Below are 17,822 nucleotides of genomic sequence, written 5' to 3'. Positions count from 1 at the left end.
GGTGGGGTTCATCTAGTAAAGAAACTGTGATCAGTCAATGGTCAATGCCTGGCACATCTATATGAAGATGAGTCCTGCGTCAGTTTGGGCTCCGTGTCACTCATTTGAGAGAGATGCATAGGCATGAAAGGAAGAAGTGGTGTCAAAATGCCAGGCATTTAATGTAGTTGGCTGTAGGGGAGTCTTAACTTTTCTATCATTTCCAACTTCTCCAGTTTCTTCTAATGCAAATTTACCAAAGCCTACTTCAAAGTGAACTCAACCCTAATCCTTCTTGTCATGCTTTTTCTCACTTATCCAGGCTTCCACTCCTGTATTCCATTAGCACCAAATATTTATTGCAACAACTCCACACCGATGTAATTGTTTGTTTTGCTTTTCTGGTTCACCTACAAAACTGTAAGCTTTAAGAGAAGCTGTGTAAACTCCGTGTCCCCAGCACAATTCTTGGCACATGAAAGTCACTGAAAAAGGTTTTGCTTTCTGCCCAAATTCTCTTCTCAGGCAAATGGCAGCTGTGGGCTTCACCTAGGGCAGGGATCAAAGCAAGGAAAACTTCACAGAAAAGCTGCTACTCTAGCTGAGTTTTGAAGAACAAGAGAATTTGTTAGGTAAAATAGAAGAATGAGCTTGCTGGGAGGAGAAAGCAGTATTTGCAAATACAGCAAGGCATGAAACAGCATGATGTGTCCAGGAAACCACAAGGAGCCCCATCAACGTGGAGCAAAGGCTGAAGAAGCAGGAACAGGCAGGAGAGGCTGCTCTGGGCAGATTATAGAGAGTCACATGAGCTAACTGAAGACTCCAAATTCAGCTTAATGCCAAAGAGAACCATTGCAAATTTGTCAGCAGGAAAGTAGCTTGGCGATATTTGAATTCAAGGAAGGTGACTCTGGTTGCAGAGTAGATGATGGCTTGCTAGAGGACAAGATCTTCTAGCATCCATTGTTGCTGATGAGAAGTCTTATGTTGGCCTAACTTTTATTCCTTTGTCTATGGCTGTTTCATTTCTTTAGAAGTTTTTTTTTTATAATGTTTCTAGGTGTGGGTTTTTAGTTTTTGCCTTGTTCTGAGCTTCCAGGGCCTTCAAATTCTAAGTCTCAAGTCTTCCGTTTACTATGGAAAATTTCCTTGTACTATTTCCTTATTAATTCCCTCTCCCTTGTTTTTTTTTTTCTGTTCTCTTTTGAGGACTCCCACTGGTTGGGCACTGGATCATTTGTGTCGATTCTTTATATTTCTTCTGTTTTCATTCATATTTGTGATAATTTTAATATCTCTCACATTTTAAAATATTTTCTGGACTTTATCATCTAACCTTAACCTTTTTTTTTTGTTTTGGCAATTAATTTTGTTTTCATTTCCAAAATCTTTCTTTCTGGTTGTTGTTTTCATAATGTTACTCTTAAAATAATTATTTTATGGCTATAACATTGTCTCAATATTTTTTGAAGATACTAATTAGAATTAGAATTTTCTTTTTATAGCAAGTTTTCTTCTGTTCTAAAGTACGTGTTTCCTTGGAAGTAAGTTTATTGGTCAATCTTGGCCCTTTCTTTTTAATGTCAGGTTATTTAATGTCTGTCTGGCTGCGTCATTCATGGTCCTCACAGGAAACTGATGATGAATTTCAACTGAGTATTCAAGGAGGGTTTAATAAAGAGAATATGTACAAAGGTGTGAGGAAAGTGTAGAGAAACCAATGAGGGATAGATAATGCAGAGTCTTAGGGCTAGCAATTGCTAGAAGCCTCTTTACCTTCCTCAGGCCAGAAAGGGCAAGAGGAGGGAGTTCCAGGAAGCCACTGCAGGTAGCTGCATAGGGAGAGTTATGTGACAGGAGCTGTGGCCTCTTTTAGAGGGACATAGCCAACCCCCAGCAATTCAGAAGTGGGGGACCCAGGGAAATCAACATTCTGACCTCACTTTTCCTGCTTCCTTCCATCTCCCACTAGTACTTTCCACTGACATTACCCAACAGGAAGCTGGGGTGCAAGCAAGACCATTGATGCAGTCCACAATTGCCAGCTTCCTGGGTACACAGCAGGGAGGAGAAGGGCAGAGAGTAGATCTGGAGGGACAGGAAGAAGGTAGCTGGCACAGCAGTGGTCCTTGGTTATCTGTTACATTGCAAGTTGAAACAGTAGAAGACTGGGAGTTCTGGGGTACACTCAGTGTTGATAGAGGTGACACTCAGTGTTGGTGGAAGTGTGGGAATCTTGTATACTGTTGGTGCAAATGGAAATCTGTAAAATGTTTGTAGAAAGCAATTTGGCAGCATTAAGAGCTTTAAGGCTTATAACTTTGATAACCCTGATAAATCAGTTCCATCCCAAGAAGTGTATACTAATGAAATCATAAAATAAGCACAGATGTAAATACAAGAATCTTCATTGCATTATTATTTATAATGGCAAAATTTTGTAAAAATGATAAGTTCTAGCAATGGGGTGGTTGATTAAATAAATTACAGTACAGCTATAGGACTTGAAAAGCATGTTTTAGATTTGTGCTGTCCAGTAAGGTATGCTCTAGTCACATCTGGCTACTGCGCACTTTCCATGTGGATAGTCTGAACTGAGATGTGGTATTAATATAAAATATACACTGGCTTTTTGAAGACTTAGAACAAAAAAAAATGAAATGTACTGTTAACATTTTTTATATTGATTACATGTTGAAATGATAATATTTTGGATATATGGGTTAAATATTATTAAAATTGATTTGATCTTCTTTTCCTTATTTTGTAAATGTAGTGATTGGAAAAATTAAAACATGACTTATAGCATATATCTTTAAAAATTTTTTTATTATACTTTAAGTTCTAGGGTACATGTGCACAACGTGCAGGTTTGTTACATAGGTATACATGTGCCATGTTGGTTTGCTGCACCCATCAACTCATCATTTACATTAGATATTTCTCCTGATGCTATCCCTCCCCTAGCCCCCAACCCCCTGACAGGCCCCGGTGTATGATGTTCCCCTCCCTGTGTCCATGTGTTCTCATTGTTCTACTCCCACTTATGAGTGAGAACTTGTGATGTTTGGTTTTCTGTTCCTGTGTTAGTTTGCTGAGAATGATGGTTTCCAGCTTCATTCATGTCCCTGCAAAGGACATGAACTCATCCTTTTTTATGGCTGCATAGTATTCCATGGTGTATATGTACCACATTTTCTTTATCCAGTCTATTATCCAGATATATGGGCTTCAGAGAATCCAACAACTGCCAGTGGTGTGACCTTGGAAAATTACCTACAATTTCTATGCTCCTGTTTTCTCAAGTGTAAAGTGGGAAAATAAGATCTACCTCATGGATCTGCTGTGAGGACTAAATGAGGTAATACATACAAACTAGCACAACTCCAGACACATAGTAAGCTGTGTCAACCATCAAAGGGTTTAAAGCAATGGGACAAAAGGATTTTCTTTTCTTTTTGGGGCACTTTAGTTCTGTGTTCACATATTTCTCTTTGCTCCCCTAAGGGCTGTCATGATGCCTTTTCTCCACCCAGCTCTCACTGTCTCCCACTGGCATTCAGAACCCAGAAGGGAGACTCTAAAGAGCTCCAAGGTGGGTAGGACAGAGTCTGTACTCCCAGGTACCAGGAAGAGTGGCCTGAAGGTCCAGCCACCTCTTGGTCACTAAAAGTGCAGATGCTGCTCAGTACCCCAGCCTAAAGGCTCTAGACATGAGCACAATCCATGGAAAAGAAGGCAGGAAAAGGAATGGCGGTGGAGGGGAGTGCCCAGGAAATGAGAATGGGAACACTCAGCAAATAAGGCAGAAGGGGCAAACCAAAAGCCTCCTCTGTCCTAGGACAAGGTGGACATGGTCAGCACTTCAAACTCCTCCACCCTCTCTGTTGCATCCTTCTGAGCCCAGTGGGCAGGGTTGAGCTGGGAAGACATTTACTGCTCCACATTGATGCTATCTACTCAGCACTTAGCTCAGCTTTCATCAGCCCTCCAAGGCACCACAGGACTCTAATTATACTTCTCACCAGAAACACACTCCTGAACATTTCACTGATGGACAAGCACAGCACTTGCCCTCATCCTGAGGAAAACAAGTAGAAGAGATTTGCCAAGTCACTAAGCCTGGGGTAAACAAAGACACAGGCAAGTTCCTAGGGCCTCCTTCTTCTGGTCTCAAGAAGGTCAGCTTCTGTTGAATTAATCTGGGAATTTTCCTACTAGTGTCATAATTAGAGGCAGCAGTGGACCCTGCCTGGATGCGTAATTGGAACTTGAGGTCAAGGACTGACGCTACTTCAGACTTCTGATCTGAAAAATAAAGGAGATGCTAATTATCACCAATATCATCCCCATCATCATCGTCCCCACACCATCCCCATCATCATCCCTACCATCATCACCATCCCCATCCTCATCTTCCAACTGTGGGATCATCCCAATGCACACACATGTTAGTACCTGTTTCACACGTCTTCTCTATGATGCACTGGTTCAATACGCCTTTGTGAATGGAAGCTGGAGGAGAACATACCAAGGTTGAATGCCACATCACAGGCTCTCCTACCACTCAGTCCCTCTGGTACTCTTATCAGCCTGGGCACGAGATGCTCACCAGCCTTACGTGGAGCAGCTGTGTGAGGATACAGCCAGCTGTGAGGGTGTTCTACAAACCTGGGCAGCCTGTTATTACTCTGATGTGTGCTCCCCAGACATCACTCACCTCGGAGCCAGGGGAGGGGTTTTCTCAGGCCTCACCTGTGTTTCCCAATCAGGAACACCCTCTCTAGAGCTTGAATGGAAGCTCCATGAGGGTATGGAGTTTTGTTTGTTTTGTTCATTTCTGTATCCTCAGTACAAAGCACATAGTAGACGGTCAATAAATATCTGGTGAAGGAATTAATGTATGCATACATGAATGAATGAATTTCTGCATTTCATATGGCCAGACCCAGAAGTAGCAGCCTGGAGCCATGCTCTGCAGAACTTTGCTTCCCTGTATATTATAACTGGACACAGTCAGCCTCTGCTACTATTCTCTTCAATCTTTCAGACCTAACCTATACATAAGAATCACCAGAGGAGCTTCTTAAAAAATACTGATGCCCATACCCCACTTCCAGAGACTCAGTGGGGGTAAGACCTTGGCATTGGTATACTTTTGAAATACCAGTTTAAAACTACCAGTTCCCCAGGTGATTCTAATGTGCAACCAAGTCTGAAAACCACAGCTCTAGACAGGCAGAAAGGACAGTTCTCCAGGGGCAAAATGGAAATCAGATAGGGAGACTGGATGAAGTAGAGGCTGGCTGGGAGGGTAAGTTCACTTGGATTCATGCAGAATCAAAATTATTTCATTCTATTAATCAAGACGTCACAGCAAAGGTATGGGCTTTTTGTTCCCAGTTAAGAACTCAGGCCCCTTTGCCATTCTTCCATAGGCACCAAAAAGGCATAATTTTCCCATGCACCGGCTAGTAGTTCATTTGGAACTGCTCTTCACCTGCTCTGCCCACCTGAGGCCCCCAAATAGGGGGCCTATTTTTTAATATTGATTGGGTTCACCTGGCTGAGGTCCTGCTCCTTAGTGATACCTAGAGGGATTCTTTATTGAGGATCATAAATTAAAGACAACAAAATGATTTGTTGCTAAGAGATAAACCCACACGAGGGGATGAACTATGTATAATGTATATAAATACATGCACACCCACAGACACACATGCACCAGTAATAAAGCAAAACTATGGCGCAGATCTGTCATCAGCTTCTGTAAACCACCTTATTAAATGGGCTGAATTCAATAGTTGTATAAACGGGAAACACATTCATTTTTCTCTCATCACTGCCTTCAACCACACTGCCTACTCTTCATGGCTTCCTGGGCACTTTTGTGGATTTAAAGGGTGTAGTCTGACTTAAAGCTTAAAACATTCAATCATACATCCAATTCAAAGTGTCTCCTCTCTACTTTCCTTCCTCAAGGCTCAGGCCTACCCTGGGGCGTGGAGATCTGCAGTGGGGAGGAGAGGGGTGCTGCACTGTTTCCCTGTTTCTGAGCTTCTTCCCCACGCCCTGCCATTGACTCCTCATGGTGGGCAGGGGAGAAGAGCATCTTCATTCTTGCCTGTCCAAAGGTGATTTACTCTTGAGCATTGACACCCTCTGGGAACCACATGTGCTCAAAGGCTGGCTCCACTGTGGGTTCTCAAAAGTGGGGTGCACTTTCTGGCCAACACCTGGCAACTCCTTCAGCATCTTCCTGCAGCAACACTCCCTGCCACCTTTCCCTGTCACCCTCTCTGGCATTACCCTAGCACGTTTCAAGTCTAGTTATCTTCCCCAGTGTACATTTATCCCAAAGGAAGATCATATTTGCTTTTCACATGAACAGTGGTCTACCTCTGCTCACTCTCTACCCTGCCTTCATGAATAACTTCAGTCACTCTTTTGCCTTCCAAATTTAACAGGGGACAAGGCTGGTAAGAGGCACCAGTCTTTATGTTGAAACATTCCTCCAAACTCCAGGAAACAAACGTCGCTTTCTCCCAACAACTCTCTCAAGATGGACCCACAATTTCTGCAGTTCCTCAGGACTGTGGGATACCAGCCCTCCTTTTTTTCAATGTCAGCTTCTATCTGTGCCCTTCACTTGGTTTGGAGGTGATGGGAAATGCAGGGGAAACATTGCAACATTCCCTGCTAAGCTGACAACTCTTCACCTCAGTCACTCTCGTAAATATCTTTCTTCAGTTTTCTTTTCTGTTTGTTTTATATAAGCCTGGATGGGCTAATAGTTACTGGACCTATTTTTACTAACCTTGGGTGAGGCATGCATGGGTATGTTTAGCACCTCTCTTTGGAGTATGTGGGGACTTCTCACATATGTCTTCAACTTTAAGGCTTCTTTGCCAAAACTTGGGGTCATAAGAAAGAGTTCCATTTAACATCATTTTACATGACCAAATCCAATGCCCTGGGGCTCTCAAATGAGGAAGAACTAGTGGAATAATAGCGCTGACCCACTGAGACCATCTTCCTTGGCTGACACGCTGGTCGTGCTGCCTGCAGATACACATTCGGAACTCATGGTGATCCGGATGTTGGCAGACATTGCTGGTTTGTGTCACACTGGGCACTACTCTGACCAAAAATGCTGCCGGCCAGGCTTCTCAACCACGTAGGCTGTTGTGATTCTATTGCTCTAGCAATTTCTATTCTGGATTTCTAATTATCCCATCATAGATACATTAGAGATGCAGCTCTCCCTTTATGACAGACCTTAATACACCTTCTTGGATTTAGCCCCCCAAAAAGAAAGAGAAGCATCCTGGGCTAAATGCTGCCTAGAATCCTTTCACTAACTGCTCTGAAATCTCTCTCCAGGCTTGTTTCTTATTTCAACTTCCTGCACCTACCACGTCTGTGTGACCCACTTCACGCTTCTTTGGAGTTCTGCTGGCTTTTCTGTGGGTTATATCATTTTGGCTTTTCTTTGTCTCTTTGTGCTCCCCATTTTCTTCTAGTTTGATCATCTCTTTCTGTTTTGTTTCCTTCCTTTTTCCCACCTGTGCCTCAGTGATGCTGGAGACCCTGAAGACCAGAGATGTTTCTGAGCCCTGACCCAAAGCTCAAAATAGTTACATGAGTGAGTCCAAAACACAATGTGCTCTTGCTTCTCCTGGCTGGACTGGGGACACTCTGCCCAGCGCCAGGCCTCTTTATATGCCGTAGTCATTTTGGCAAAGGCTGCAGGCATTCCCCATTCCCATCTCCATGCATGCCAGCTTACTTCCACCTCAACACCTGGTCCCTGTGTCTGCAGGCTTTCTCCTACTGCTAGAACACACTGGGAGCAGATCAGGTGCTGGGAATCAAAACCTCCCCTTTCCCCAGGAGCAGCTCTCAATGACTGGTGGGAGCTGGCATCTAAGGAACATGCCCCTGGCTCCTTGGGTGGGATAAATCTGAAGCAAGTATTCTACGCTGGCTCCCAGAGCCACTTGGAGGGAGGAAGATCCATTTGCCTTGTTGGCTGCCTTCGCTCCGCTGTTTCACTTTACTCCCCTGGCACTCACTATGCAGTCTCAGAAAGTGCTTCTAAGGGAACCCAAACTAAGAAAGTTTCCAAGCCAAAAATGAAAATTTCGTGGACAGATTGACCGGACCAACAAACTCTGACTCAAGACTGGGCAGCCTTCCTGGGTGGCATGTCAAGCCAGCATCACATCTCTCAGTGTATGGTTTTGTATAGACAGGAAATCATGAAGAGAGAGATCCCAGAGGCAGACACCAAGGGAATGATGAGGAGAATTTACTTCTCTCTCCATTCCTCTTCCTCCTCCTTTCTTTCTTGTCCTCTTACCTGCTTTTCCTCTTCTCCCACATGTAGAGCACAGCCTCAGGCTCTGTCACTTAGCTGTCCTCCCTTCATGGCTCCCAGCCAGGAGCTGACCTGGATAGGGTTGTCTGCCTCCCTTCCCCAGCCCTGCGAGTCACCCTCAGGAGCAGCTGGCATGCCCTATACTGTGGGCACACCTTAAGGTGCCAGCCATTGTCTCAGGTCTTAGAAGACAGCAAAATGACTCACAGGTGAAAGAATCTGGTTCTGGGAAATAAATCCAAGGTAAAACTTAGACATTTTTGTTTCTCCTATTGGATAATAAGTAACCTCTTAACTCTCTGTCAGCTGTATCAAAAAAGTGACTATCTCGTTATTTAATGTTGGCAAAAGTGGTTTAAGGGCTTCAGATGAGACAAGCAAAAATGCATCCGATAGCAGTGATGGGGAGAGAGAAGGTATTGTCTCATTCTTCCCTCCAAACATATCTGGATCCCACAGGATTGTACTTTTGCTCTACGCATGAGCTATGCAAAAGCTCTGAAGGCTTCTAATACGTCCTCTGACTGGGGTAGGGGTGGCTTAAAGGGGCTTGTCCCTGCAGCAAAATCGCAGCCATGAAGAGCCACTGCATGGCACTGTCACCTTCAGGGTATAGCGATGAGAGGGTAGGGGGTGAAGGAAAGGTTGAGGCATTGCCATGACAGCACCATGCTGTGCAACTCCCCCACAAGGAGGTGGTGTCTGATGCCCACCTATTGAGTGTGTGCTTCTGGGAATGGAGGAGTTGTAGAGTCACTTCCTTTCTCCTCCAAGACTGAGGTTGGGGCTCTGGGGGCTGCATAGGGTGGGCTCTGCAGCTCCTGGCCTGGTCTGCCTTAGGTAGGTCACAGCACAGCTGTCCTCCGAGATCAGCAGCTGGAAAGACACTTTGCCTGCACGTTTTGCCAACACACCTGAATTTTTTCTGCCAAGTAGAATGTTTTACCTGTATGTCTTCATCGAGGGCAATTATTTTTTAGCACCTTGCTGGGCAAGCTGGGTGATCTCATCACAGAGAAGAGCCTATGAGAGCCTGTCTCACTTGGAACAAAAGTAAGAAATGTGGCCTCCCTCCTCCTGTCTCCATCCAGAAATTCTCTTCTCTCTCTGGCACTTCACACAGAGATGAGAGGCCCGCCATTTTTCCCTTGAGAGCCACTGGTTCACCCATGAAACTCATCAAGGATGATAGTTTAAAAGCACCTCCCTTTTGGAGAGAGAGAGTTTTTCTTTGTGAGAGAGAAAGGAAGAGCATTTCAGATCTCCTGCCTTTTAAATTAAAAAAACAAGTAGTGTAAAACATTATTCGGTGAGCAAACCTGACACTAAAGGTGTCTTAGATTTCCAGATGTAGATAGCTGGGAGGACAAAAAAGAGAAGAATGGAAAAGAGGCAAGACCGATGAAGGACTCTGGCAAGAGAAGAATCCATGGAAAAGAGGGAGAGGTGGAAACACAGAGATGGGGGCCACTGGTGCTGAGGGAAAAGGAGAGGGAGAGACCAGGCAGGAGACAGACGGGGAGAGACACCAGGCAGAGAGGGTGCGGGAGGGGAGAAGTGGGCAGAGGGCCTCACATCTCAAACACATGGGATCTAAACACCACTGAGGCACACAAGCAGCCAAGCCTAGTGGGCAGCTCTGGAAAGCATGGGGCTGGAGATGGAGTTTAGGGCATGTCTGCTGTGGATGATGGTTGGGTCAGCAGGAGAAGAGACAGCAAGTAAAGGAGAGGTTAGGAATTGAAGCAGCCTCCCAATTCTCCCTTTTCTCGCCAGTTTCTCTAAGAAGGCATCCATTCCAGCTTTTTCCACCTCCTCGCTGCCCTCCCACCTCCCGCTCCTACTGCCCCTCCATTTGGACTCACTCCCACTGACCCTGCCCCTACAAGGCTGCTGTGGGCCAGACGTGTGGCTTTTTCTCAGGAAGATTTCCTCTTCAATCAATGCCTCCTCCTTCCTCTCCTTCTGTGGCTCCATCACCATGGAGGTGGTTTCATGGGACACGTAGATTCCCATACCAGTTGTGCTGCTTATTCGTTGTTATACCTGGAGCATGTCACTTGCCCTCTTTGAGTTTTCCCATCTGTAAATTGGTGCAAACAATAGATAGCACTTAGCCTGCTGCCAGCACTGGATCCTGAGGGTTCTGATGGATGTGTGTGTTTATGTGTGGTAAGAGTAAAGGAACATGATAAAGTGCTGTGAACTGTGGACTGATCTACAAATAGGACTTATTGCTCTGTTTCTTCTGCTCTTACTATCCCCATCCTCCAACCCCCAAACCAACCTCTGCTCTTTCTTCTTTAACTCATCACCTATGAACAAACCTTCCCCAAGACTTGTCTTATACTCTCTTCAATTCCTAATCTCTCCTTTGCAGACTCAACCATCACCCAGGGCAGACAACTCCCTAACCTCCATCTCTAGCTCCATGCTCTCTAGAGTTGCCCTCAAGGTGTGGCTGCTTGTGTGCCTCAGTGGTGCTTTAGGATATCACGTGTCTGAGATAGGATGGATAGAATGCCTCACTTTGCCCTCAAACCAGATCTTTCTTCTAGAGAAGTGGAAAAGGCACCGGTTCTATGGATAGACAGACTTGGTTTCAAACCCCAGCAATGCTGTGGATTGCCTTGCGGCAATCTTCCCGAGTTTCAGTTTGCTCACCCACAAAATGGGAACAATAAAGTCTCACTGAGAAATAGTATGAAGACTCATAGTGATGAAATACTAAATAACATTACATGCAAGGCGAGGCCAAGACGGCACATCTGGGGCTCTCTAGACCCGCACTCTAGCCGCACACTGCAGAATCTCTATTCTGCAGACACTTCTCAATCACCATAAGTGTGGGGTTGCAGGAATACCCTCCTTTTGACAGGATGGCAGGCCTGACTCTAGCAAATTGTCAAAATAACATAGAGGTCAAGAGCACAGACTCAGGAGCCAAATCTTGGCTTAACCACTTACTAGCTGTGTTGCTTTAGGCAAGTGAGTTAACCTCCCTTGTGCCTTAGTTTTCTTGTCTGTAAAATGGGAATCATAACTAGTTACCTTCCCCATAGGATTGCATGAGGATTAAATCAGTTAAAGTCATGTGGGCTGCTTACAACAGTGAAGCAGTACCATATAAGTGAAGACAGTACCATATAAGTATTTTGTTTAACAAGTGTTATGTTTGTTATTAGTGACATTATTTATCAAAGGTTGCATGTTCATTTCTTACTCAAGAGGTTTTGAGGGCCTAGTGTCACCTAGAAAATGGGAGGCCTGAGCACCCCATTGTGCCCTGTGCCAAGCCTTACTTCACCTTCTGTTGCACCATAATCATCTCTCTGAAGTGAGACCAGGAGGACGTCCATCCCCATCCATTTCCCTCCTATGCCACCTTGGAGCCCTGATGTGAGCCAATTTCTTTGGCCACACATGCACCCAGGCCAGTGACATCACCAGGCGAGAGGAACATGCTGGTGCGGGCAGGGGGATGACGTGCAGGGAGAGATGGAAAGTCCCTCCAGAGCCCTGCTTTGCCTGCCCTTTGATGTGCACAGCAGCTCCATATGACTCAGGCATGCGGCATCATGGGTCTCTCTCGGCACTGTGGCCGGGAAGGGGGTGGATGAAGGGTTGGGGCCTGGTGACAGAAAGAGAAGCTGGGCACCAAGGAAATGAGGATTGGATTGCAGAGGGGCTCATTCCCTGTGGACAAGGCTGGACTTGCCCCTAAGGGCAGGGAGGAGAAACCTGGACAGATTTCGATTTCAGAAAGATCTCTCTGGCTACTGTATGGAAAATGGGGCTTAGTGCCAGGCAGAATGGGGAGTGGGGAGAAAAGCCACAGAGATGTTGTGGAAAGAAGATAAAGAGACCTGGATGTAGAGGGTGGCAGCGGGGAAGGACCAGATGAGTCCAACTTTAAGGGTAGAATTGGCTGGATTTGGTCACCCATTAGGGGTCAGCAGTGAGGGGGAGTGGAGAGTCTAGTGTGGCACTGAGGCCTCCAGAACACTGGATGGGAAACTGCTTTGTCAACTGTAACATGCTCTACACACATCACCGTGTTCACCTCAGAAAGACTCCCCAAGGAAAAGGGCAACATTGTATTAATAGTGTTCATCACTTTCATTGACAAACACAGAACGGGTCCATGCTAGGAGCCGCACTGGCTGATCCAGAGAGCAGGCAGATGAGGCCCTGCCTTTGAGGTGCTCACGCCTGAGCCGGGGAGGCAGGCCCTCTGGTTGAGGAGGTCTATACCTCCTGCCTCAACCGGATTCAGCCAAGAACCAGAAAAAACGCCAGCTCCTCTCATGGGAGGGATCTCCAGGATAGGACAGCTCTAAATTCCACGTTTTCACCCCTCACACCTGTCTCTAGAGCACTGTAGTGACACGTACATTCAAATCTGTTACTAGCACATCAAGAAATTTATCATCCAGTTGCTTCATCTGTAAAATGAAGATGATGATAGGAGGAGGGATACGTTAACATATAAGTAACATATGTAGCTCCTACAGCAGGGTCTGGCACATAGTAAGTGTTCAATTAAATGACGTGTCATGATTATCACTATTACTATTGTTACATTTACTCTCACACTCCCAGCTGGCTCTTTCCTTACGTTGTCTTTAATTCCCCCAACAATTCCCAGTCCTCCTTCTCCTTCTCCTTCTAAGACTCATCCAAGACATAGTTAAATCCTCCCCATATATGACAAAGAACTCAGTGCAGGTCTGAACAGACCATCTTAGGTTCACAGTGTTTGAAGTCAGCTTCCTTCTTTGAGTGGATTACCATCAAGAAAGAAGTCAGAGCGAAAACATACAAATGGGATTGCATCAAACCAAAAAGCTTCTGCACAGCCCAAGAAACAATCAACAGAGTGAACAGGCAACCTAGAGAACTGGAGAAAATATTTGCAAACGATACATCTGATAATGGGGTTAATATCCAAAATAGTAAGGTACTCAAACAACTCAAGTGCGAAAAAAAAACCCAATAACCCAATTTAAAAATGGGTAAAAGATGCGAATAGACATTTCTCAAAAGAAGACATACAAATGGCCAGCAGGTATATGAAAAAGTGCTCAACATCACTAATCATTAGAGAAATGCAAATTAAAACCACCATGAGATATCATCTCACACCTGTTAGGATGGCAATCATGAGAAAGATGAAAACTAAGTATTGGTGAGGCTGTGGAGAAAAGGGAGCCCTTGTGCACTGTTGGTGGAAATGTAAGTTGGTACAGCTATTATGGGAAACAGCACAGATATTCCTTTAAAAATTAAAAACAGAACTACTATATGATCCAGCAATCCCACTTCTGGATATTTAAAAAAGGAAATGAAATCAATATCTCAAAAGACATATCTGCAATCCTGTGTTCATTGCAGCATTTTTCACAATAGCAAAGATATAGAATCAACCTAAGTGTTCATCAGTGGATGAGTGGATAAAGAAAATGTGAGATATATAGATATCTATAGACACATATGCAGTGAAATATCATTTCGTCTTTAAAAAGAAGGAAATCCTGCCATTTGCAACAACATGGACAGACCTAAAGGACATTATGCTTCAGCATAAGCCAGGCATATAATGACAAATACCCCATGAGCTCACTCAGAGCCATTGCAGGTTTGATTCCGGACCACCACAATAAGTGATTATCACAATGAAGCAAGTACAATTTTTTTATTTTCTAGCACATATAAAATTACACTTACATTATGCTGTATTCTATTAAGTGTGCAATAGCATTATGTCTAAAAAATATACATACTGTAATTTTAAAATACTTTATTGCTAAAAAATGCCAAGGATCATCTCAGCCTCCAGCAAGTTGTAAACTTTTTGCTGACGGAGGGTCTTGCCTTAACGTTGATGGCTGCTGATTGATCAGGGTGGTAGTAGCTGAAGATTGGAGTTGCTGTGGGAATTGCTTAAAATAAGGCAACATGAAGTTTGCTGCATCAATTGACTCTTTCTTTTAGGGAAGATTTCTCTGTAGCATGCTGTGTTGTTTGATAGCATTTTGCCTGCAGCAGAACTTATTTCAAAATTAGAGTCAATCCTCTCAAACCCTGCCATTGCTTTATCAACTAAGTTTGTGGAGTATTCTAAATCCTTTGTTGCCATTTCAACAGTGTTCACAGCATCTTCACCAGGAGTAGATTTTATCTCAAGAAGCAACTTTCTTTGCTCATCCATAAAAAGCAACTCCTCATCTGTTCAAGTTTAATAATGAGATTGCAGCAATTCAGTCCCATCTTCAGGCTCCACTTCTAATTCTAGTTGATGCTATTTCCAGCACATCTGCTGTTACTTTGTTTATTGAAGACTTGACCCCCTCAAAGTCAACCATGAGGGTTGGAATCAACTTCTTCCAAACTCCTGTTAATTGGTATTTTGATCTCCCCACATGAATCATCAATGTTCTTAATGGCAACTAGAATGATAAATACTTTCGAGAAGGTTTTCAATTTATTTTGCTCAGAGTCATCAGAGGAATCGCTATCTATGACAGCTATAGCCCTATATAAGGTATTTCTTCAACAATAAGACTTGAAAGTTAAAATTTCTCTTTGATCCATGGGCTACAGAATGGATGTTTTGTCAGCAGGCATGAAAATTACATTAATCTCCCTGTACATCTTGAGCAGAGCTCTTGTGTGACCAGGTGCACTGTCAATCAGAAGTAATATTTGGAAAGGAATCTTTTTTTTTCTGAGCAGCATGTCTTAAAGCTGGGCTTAAAATATTTAGTAAACCATGCTATAAACAGATGTGCTGTCATTCAGGCCTTGTTGTTCCATTTATAGAGCACAGGTAGAGTAGATTTTGCATAATTCTTAAGGGCCCTAGGATTGTCAAAATGGTAAGAGAGGATTGGCTTCAATTTAAAGTCACCAGCTTCATTAGCCTCAGTAAGAGAGTCAGCCTGTCCTTTGAAGCTTTGAAGCCAGGCATTGACTTCTCTTCTCTCACTATGAAGTCCTAGATGGCATCTTGTTCCAATAGTGGACTGTTGCATCTGGATTGAAAATCTGTTGTTTAGTATAGCCACCTTCACCAGTGATCTTAACCAGATCTTCTGGATAACTCACTGTGGCTTCTACGTCAGCACTTGCTGCTTCACCTTGGACTTTTTGTTAGGGAGATGGCTTCTTTCCCTAAACCTCATGAACCAACCTCTACTAGCTTCAAACTCTTCTTCTGCAGATTTGTTACCTCTCTCAGCCTTGATAAACTTGAAGAGATTTGGAACTTTGCTCTGTATTAGGCTTTAGTTTAAGGGAACATTGTGGCTGGTTCCTTGGCTAACAGCCCAGAGAAGGAAAGTAAGACATTCAGTTTTACGTGGTCTTCCAAACAGAATCGCCAAAGGAACAAAGTGTGATTTAGACATAAAGAATCCAGACGGACCACAGCGGGGGAATAGAGTCACTGTTTGCTTCCCATCCCTTCCCGGTATGGCCCAAATGCTGCAATGGTTGCAAAATGGAAGGATTGTGGAAGGAGCCAGGCTAAGGATGTGCTTGGGAAGAATGCTCATTTGAGCAGCATCTCCAAGTGATTCCTTTCTTCCTCCCCACCCCCTGCTTTACTGGGGTATAATTGACAAATAAGAACGATATACATTTAAGGTGTACAGCCAGAGCCAGAGCCCAGCCTCTCCTGTGGCCAAGTCTGCAAAGTAAGAACTCTTCTAGGCCATGGACCCTCTTAAGGGCATGGGGCACACACTCTGCCCTGACCAATGGGAAACACAAACCTCATCTGCTGCCATTCCTCCTTCCTAGCCTCCACCCCTGGCAGGAGGCATCTGCAGTTATCACAGCCAGTGCTTCTGTGTGCAGTTTACCCATCTCCTTCCCATGGCACTCTTATGGAGGCGGAGTCAAGAGTCCTGGGGTCAAATCCAAGCTCCGCCCATTTACTGACTGTGGGCCTTGGGTAAGTTACTTCTCTCACTACAGCCCTGTGAGATTTTCACTTCGTAGATGAGGAACTTGGGCTCACAGAGGCACCAGGGTAAATGGCAGAAATGGGTTTTTTTACTCAGGTTGGTGTGTTTCCAAATCCAAACCTCCTTCCAGAACATCTGGCTCCATAATTTCTGGCCCGTGAATGAGGTTTACCTTTTTCCCATGGAGAAAGGAAAACCTCAGCAAAAGAGCATCTTTGCTTCTTCCTCCACTACCATGTGAAACACAGCCCATCAAACTCACCCATCAGCCAACTCAGCATGTTAGGCAGAAGGGCGAGCCCTCCATAGAGCCAGAAAACAAGCCATCTCTGTCCCCTTCAAGTTCCAGCAGTAGACACTTGTGGCTGAGTGAGACTATATCTCCTTTGTGGGATCCTGTAATAGCTTCTTGATAGTGCCTGTTCAGCACAGACTGGCTATGGAGGGTCCCCAGGCTTGAGGGCTGCAGCTTCCCTCTGGGGTGGAAATGTTGACAAAGAATTCAAGATGGCAGGAGTCTAGAGAAGGGACTGAGATGATCTGGGTGCCCCTAGTTCCATCCCAGTAGGGCATCGGTTGGCTGAGGACAATGCACAAGGCAGCTAGAAATAGGAAGCCTTCTGTTCTGAGCTATTCCCTGGCTTGGTCCCTTTAATCTGTACAGGGATCGAATCGGTGTTACATCTGGACTGAGCTCCTGGCCGGTGCCTGTGATGTTGCAATCCTGTGGTGCACCTTTTCTCCAACTTGTCCTTCCTGGTCTCTCTTTTTCTAGGAGGAGCTGGAGTCCACTTTGCATTACCTGGTTGCAGAGTTCAAAAAGTGGCAGTTTCCTACTCATTCATCTATTCGTTCATCCTGCCAGACACAGGGGATACCAGCATAAACAAGACTGAACATGGCCCCTTTCCCTCTCAGCCTTGGTGGAGTGACATAAGATTTGGAGGCAGGGCTCTACTCCCAGCCTAGCATTTACAATCTGGTGATCTCACTCACTCCTAAACTCTCTGAGCCTCAATTCCTTCAGGTGTAGGATGTGTGTAATGATGCCTCCCTCATATGATTCAAGTGAGTGGAAGGATTTAAACAAATAAATAAGAAAGTGTTTGTTAACCATAAAGATCATATCAATCTGAGCTATTACTGTTAATAATGTGACTATTATTACTATTATTGCTATACTTTTCCATTCAGGAAGTTTCCTCTGCCTGACCTGCTTACTATGCCAAGAATCTGGGTAAATTTACTTTACATGGCAGACTCTGACGATATTGACTGATCTACTCTGGGTCATTAGCTTGCTTCTTTTGTTTTCTAACACGTATATTAAGGTATAATTCACATAGTATACAATTCGCCCACTTAAAGTGTACAATTCAATGGGTTTTTCTGAATATTCACAGGGTTATATAACCATCACCACAATCTAATTTTAGAACATTTTCATCTCTCTTAAAAGAAACCCTATGCCCATTAATAGTCAATCTTTA

Source organism: Nomascus leucogenys, chromosome 15, assembly GCF_006542625.1.
Source record: "Nomascus leucogenys isolate Asia chromosome 15, Asia_NLE_v1, whole genome shotgun sequence".
In the NCBI taxonomy this organism is placed as follows: domain Eukaryota; kingdom Metazoa; phylum Chordata; class Mammalia; order Primates; family Hylobatidae; genus Nomascus; species Nomascus leucogenys.
This window is presented reverse-complemented; position numbering follows the sequence as displayed.